Below are 6,597 nucleotides of genomic sequence, written 5' to 3'. Positions count from 1 at the left end.
ATATACTGGAACAGATTTGTTGCTCTTAGTCAAATGACTAGGTTTTAAAGCACTGTCAAAGTATGTGCTGTTTTTAATATTCTTAACAGGCAAAATAGGCCACTATCACTATATTTGTTGAGAGTGAGCGTGAGAAGAAAAGAGACTTTCACAGCCTGTCCTGAAACTGTATTAAAATAGCTGGCAATTTTCTTTTTACTCAAAATAGTTTTCACGCTCTGTGATTCAGAGACAAAGTTAAAGAACAAATTAAAATGTCAGCTAAAAATGTCTTCTGCCTAAGTGTAATAAAATTGTCCCTATTGAATGGGCAGTAGAAGCAGCTGCAGTTGTTGGTTTCAAAAGGGAAATGATACACATGATGGGTGAGAGCTGCGGAAATGCATCATTTGCAAGGCTCTGTCAGACTTAACACAGGCAGAATGCTCCTCATGGCGCCCTCTTGCCTGTTTGGTTCTATTGCTACCTCCATTGATGGGAAATGGCTGATAAATGACCATAGAGAATTCATTATATTAACTAAATTTCTCTGGCTGCAAAGTTAATTACATACATTTCCATGATGGACATCCAGATTGTCTACACTGTTATCGTCGCTCAAGATGGCCCACACGACTTTCACATCTTCCTTGTTTGGTTGCCCAGCCAGATTCCATCCACCACCACACAACTTTACCTAACTGAACCTGTGCTTCTATTGATCTACTTCTTTGACTACAGCCCTCCAGACTCAATATTGAGTTCAATAACTTTAGGGCCTAAACTCCCCCATACCCCAGTCTGCCACCCCACACACCAGGCCTTGTTACCACATATCCTGCCAATACACACTCCCTGTTGTTAGTTACTAACAGTCCCCATTTAACAACTATTCACCCTCCCAGCCTGATGGTTATCAACTCCTTTGTCTGTCCAACCATCTTTTTCTGTCTCTTTGGGCTCTATCCTATCGTTTACTCCCTACCCCACCCACCTCCCTATTTTCTGCATATAAACTGACATTTTCCCAACCACCATCCGTTCTGAAGAAGGCGGACCCGAAACATTAACTCTGTTTTTTCCTCCACAGATGCTGCCAGACCCGTGGAGCTTTTCCAGCAACTTTGTTTTTGTTCCTGATTTACAGCATCCGCAGTTCTTTTGGTTCTTACTCCTTTGACTTGTTTTGTTTCCAATTGAGAACCTATACATGTCCTAGTTACATTTGCTTTTTCATGAGATAAGTGAAATATTCAGTTCAGTCCAGTCCACTCCTGTGGGTTCACTCTGTAAGCACATTTATAACTATTTTGGTATCACTTCTAGCTCTTAAGCAAAATAGAAATTTTCATCAATTTTGCTTCTAATTTCCTTCCTTCAGTTGTCTCCATAAGAAACACTCTGGCTCTCAACCTGTCCACCCACGTTTCTGTGGGCAGACTTTAGTGAATGTGTGTTGTCAGTCCACTGCTCAAATTTCTTGTTAACGTTAAGTATCTTTCATTCTTTATCAGATATAAAGAAGCTGGAGAGGCAGGTAAGGCTTAGTTAACTAGGAAGCTACGTTGAAGTACTTTATCTTGCCAACTGTGCTCAATCATCTTTATAGTATTTCAACTCCTAAATACAGGCAGTTTTGCCAAGCACACAAAGTAACCAGGCATGCTGAGAGCACCTCATCATTCCCTGTGGCTACGCACAGTGTGTGAACTTGAAGTTGGTGAGTGAGGGAATTTGATACTGTCAGGGAGAAGGTGCTGACCATTTAAGTAGCTATCTTCTAAAGATAATTAGTGAAAGACCGTGAAACTCACGTGAGGAGACATCATGAAAGAGTTCAAGCCATTGCTTTAAAGTGAATTTATGGAATTCTGGGAAAATCAAATGCAAAGTCACTAAACTTGGCAATTGGTTGGTGATATTTTTCTCATTTACCTTTTCAAAATTTAGGTATGTTAGTAAATGTAAGGTTTTACTATTAGATTAGATTCCCTACAGTGTGGAAACAGGCCCTTCAGCCCAACAAGTCCACACCACTCCTTGGAGTATCCCACCCAGACCCATCCCCCTAATAACCCACACACCTCTGAACACTATGGGCAATTTAGCATGGCCAATCCACCTAGCCTGCACATCTTTTTGGACTGGAAGGAAACCAGGGCACACGGAGGAAACCCACACAGACATGGGGAGAATATGCAAACTCCACACAAACAGTTGCCCAAGGCTGGAATTGAACCCGGGTCCCTGGCGCTGTGAGGCTGCAGTGCTAACCACTGAGCCAGTGTGCTGCCCCCTTTTTTTTCCAGTAGTAAGATTTACTAATAGTCAGCTGATCAGATTAGTGGGAAGGTGTTTCCTGTTTATCTTAACTGGGAATTTGAGTGAGGCTAAGTAGAAACTTTTAACAACTTAAGAATATAAGCATAGGAGGATGAGACAAATTGTATTTTAACTGATTAAATGTTACTTTTATTAATTAAAAATGAAAGAGCAAGTAATATATGAACGTGGGAGCTTATGAATATCTATGTGATCCAATGCAAACATTTCGACAGTAATTTTTCTGTGGTTGGAGGCCCCGGCCATGAGTCATTGAGCTAAAGATCATTTTGCAGAAAGTGTATCACGCCATGGAAGGAGAAAGTTTCTGGGCAGTTTGTCCTAGGAGTTAGTTGCACAACTTTGGGTCAAATCAGATGACTCTACACACAGTCAGAGAGGGAGTTGAGACTGAGACCAAAGCAGATAAAGGGAGTGAGAAGATAAAAGTGGCAGAGCCTCAGGCCTTGCAATTGTCCATTGGGTTTGAAGTTCATGCAGCTTTTACAAACAGAAGCAGGGTGGATGAATGAACTTACTGCGGCACAATGGTACAGAAGGCATTTAAATGAGAGAATTAATTCAAATGCATCAGTAGTCAGGGACAATATAGTCAAATATATACACAGCTCTTCATCCAAAAGCAAGTATTCAGAAGATTGTGCCAGAAGCCTGGTGCCAGAGTTCAAGACTTCTTCACTGGGCTGCAGAGCAACTTGCAGTGGGAAGGTAAGGATCCAGTTGTAGATATCAATGACATAGGTAGGACTGGGGAACAGTTTCTGTTATTTAGTCACAGGAGAGGTCCCAGAGGGCTGGCGAACAGCCAACATTGATCTTCTTAAGCAGAAAAACAATAGGGATAATCCAGGAAATTACAGGCCAGTGATAATTATGTCAGTGGTAGGCAATTTATTAGAGAAGATTCTTAGGGACAGGATTTACTCACATTTGGAAAAATATGGACTTCTCAGCAGTCGCAGCATGGCTTTTTTTGGGGAAGATCATGACTCTCAAATCTGATTATTTTGAGGAAGTGACAAAGGTGACTGAGGGCAGGACAGAAGATTATGTCGACAATGGACTTTTGGCAAGGCCTTTAACCAGATCTCTCATGACAGGTGGATGCAAAAGGTGAAGTCACATGAGATCCATGGTAAGAGGGACACAGAACTGGATTAACCGTAGAAGACAGAAAGTAGTGATGGAAGAGTGTTTTTCTGACCACCCTTGGGTGACCGTTTGTGTGGAGTTTGCACGTTCTACTTGTGCCTGCGTGGGTTTCCTCCCACAGTCCAAAAATATTCAGGTTAAGTAGATTGGCCAGTAGATTGCTAAATTACCCATGTTGTCCAGGGATGTGTAGGCTAGGTGGATTAGCCATGGGATATGTGCATGGTTACAGAGATAGGGTAGGGGTACTGGGACTGGGTTGGATGCTGTTTGGAGGGACTCGCTGAGTTGAATGGCCTGCATTCACACTGTAGGGCTTCTGTGATTCTATAGATTTGTTACCAGTGGTGTTCCACAGGGATTATTGCCGGGACTCCTGCTGTTATACAAGTGATTTGATATATGAGTGATTTATATGAGTGAACATTACAGCACAGTACAGGCCCTTCAGCCCTTGATGTTGTGCCGACCTGTCATACCGATCTCAAGCCCATCTAACCTACACTATTCTATGTACGTCCAAATGCTTGTCCAATGACTACTTAAATGTACCTAAAGTTGGCGAATCTACTACTGTTGCAGGCAAAGCGTTCCATTCCCTTACTATTCTCTGAGTAAAGAAACTACCTCTGACATCTGTCCTATATCTTTCACCCCTCAATTTAAAGCTACGCCCCCTCGTGCCAGCTGTCACCATCCTAGGGAAAAAGGCTCTCCCTGTCGACCCTATCTAACCCTCTGATTATTTTATATGTTTCAATTAAGTCACCTCTCAACCTTCTTCTCTCTAATGAAAACAGCCTCAAGTCCCTCAGCCTTTCCTCGTAAGACCTTCCCTCCATACCAGGCAACATCCTAGTAAATCTCCTCTGCACCATTTCCAAACCTTCCACATACTTCTTATAATGCGGTGACCAGAACTGTACACAATACTCCAAGTGTGGCCGCACCAGAGTTTTGTACAGCTTCACCATAACCTCTTGGTTCCGGAACTCAATCCCTCTATTAATAAAAGCTAAAACACTGTATGCCTTCTTAACAGCCCTGTCAACCTGGGTGGCAACTTTCAAGGATCTGTGTACATGGACACCGAGATCTCTCTGCTCATCTACACTACTAAGAATCTTATCGTTAGCCCTGTACTTTGCCTTCTGATTACTCCTACCAAAGTGCATCACCTCACACTTGTACACATGTCCACAGTTCCCTGAAAGTGGTAACACTAATGAATAAGTTGGTCAAGATGGTAAATAGCATGCCTGCCTTCATCGGTCAGAGCACAGAGCACAGAGTATAAAAATTGGCAAATCACCTTGCAGCTGTCTAGAACTTTAGTTGGGCCACGTTTGGAATATTGTGTACAGTTCTGGTCTGCACACTACAAGAAGGATATGGAAACTTTGGAGAGGGTACAGAAATGGTTTACCAGATGTTGCCTTGTTTGGATGGTTTTAGTGATGAGGAGAGATTGGATAAACTTGGTTTATTTTCACGTGAATGTTAAAGGATGTGGGGACCATCTGATTATAAGTTGCCTTTTTCCCAGGGTTCAAATGTCAATTATTAGGGGACATTGGTTTAAGTAAAGTGGGGTGGGGTGGGGTGGGGTGGGGCGGGGGGGTGCGGTGGTAACTTTAAATGAGATGTGAGAGGTAGGTTTTTTATACAGAGGGTGGTAAGTACCTGAGCATTGTCAGAGGAGGTGGAAGAGGTGAATGCAACAGCAACATTTAAGGGACACCTTGACAGATAAATGAATAAAGAGGAATTGAAGGATACAGTCTGGAGAGGCAAAAGTGTTTTTGTTTAGAAAAGCATCATCTATTGGCGCAGTCTAGTGGGCTGTAAGGCCTGTTCTGTGCTGTACTGTTCTTTGACTGTATAAGCAGCACGGGGCAAAATTGAAAAGCAGATTGTTACCTGAGCTAAGTGCAAATAGACATAGAATAAATAAGATTAGAGATTTAAATAAATGCCCAGAGATTGATGCTGGAGAAATTGTTCATGGGGCACTGTACAACTGGGACAGTCCTCACCTGAACTGTGTAATCCCACTGTAACTAGGACAGTAAAATGGTGATAAACTATTAGTAAGTAGTAATGAACTAAAAATAAACTAAACAGGGATGAGGTTGCAAACTATCGTGTGAGGCAAATTCTAGAGCTAGGACAAAAGAAGACTGGAAAGGAAGTAAGTTCAAAGGTGATCAGAATGTGGCAGAAAGGGATAATGTAGATATTAAATATCTACATCAGTAAATAAGACTAGAGATCGTGAAAATACTAAAAGGAAAATGAATTGGTGGCACAATTAACTCATCTGCTTACTTCTAATTCCCATGGTGGCAATTTGGCAGCTGGTCAACAAAGCTGGGAACTAAATGTTTGAGGGTATTCAATATTTAAAAAGGATAGCCAATAAGGGAGGTAGAGTAGCACTGTTGATAAAGGATCATTATATTAGAGCAAGGGGATTGGTTAGCTGAGTTAACTGGATGACAATGCAGAATGATGCTAACAGTATGGGTTCATTTCCCAAACTGGCTTGTTTACCATGAAGGACTCGCCATCTCAATCTCTCCCATTCCCTGATGCATGGTGACTGTCAGATTAAACCGCCATCATTTGTCTATCTGTCTTTACTGAGAGAGCAGTCCAAAGTCCTGTATGTGAATTTGCCTGTATATTAGTGAAAGGATCTTAAGTCACATTGGTGAGGGTCACAGTCTCAAAATATGAAGGAAAAACATTTTAAGACTGCAGCTGAGGAAGAATTTCTTCAAGGAGAATGGTGAACATTTTGCAATTCTGTATCTGATGTGAAGGGCTCAGTCATTGGGTACGTTCAAGACAGAGACCATTAGATTTCTAGACAGTAAATATATGAAACAAAACCAGGAGAGTATGTGAAACTGGCATTGGGGTAGAAGGTCATCCATGTTCTAGTTGAATGGCAAAGCAGACTTGAGGCAAATAGCCTACTCCTCCTATTTGCATTTATATCAAAAGATGTGGCCTTGCTTTTAAATCTGATCCACCAGCTTCAATATACCACTTCCTGTAAGGACACTATTCTGTTTTGTGTATTTTACATTACATTACATTACAAAATTTCCTGCCTGT

The sequence above is a fragment of the Stegostoma tigrinum genome, chromosome 2 (genome assembly GCF_030684315.1).
Source record: "Stegostoma tigrinum isolate sSteTig4 chromosome 2, sSteTig4.hap1, whole genome shotgun sequence".
NCBI lineage: Eukaryota > Metazoa > Chordata > Chondrichthyes > Orectolobiformes > Stegostomatidae > Stegostoma > Stegostoma tigrinum.
The sequence above is the reverse complement of the archived record's forward strand: the minus strand, read 5'-3'. Positions refer to the sequence as shown.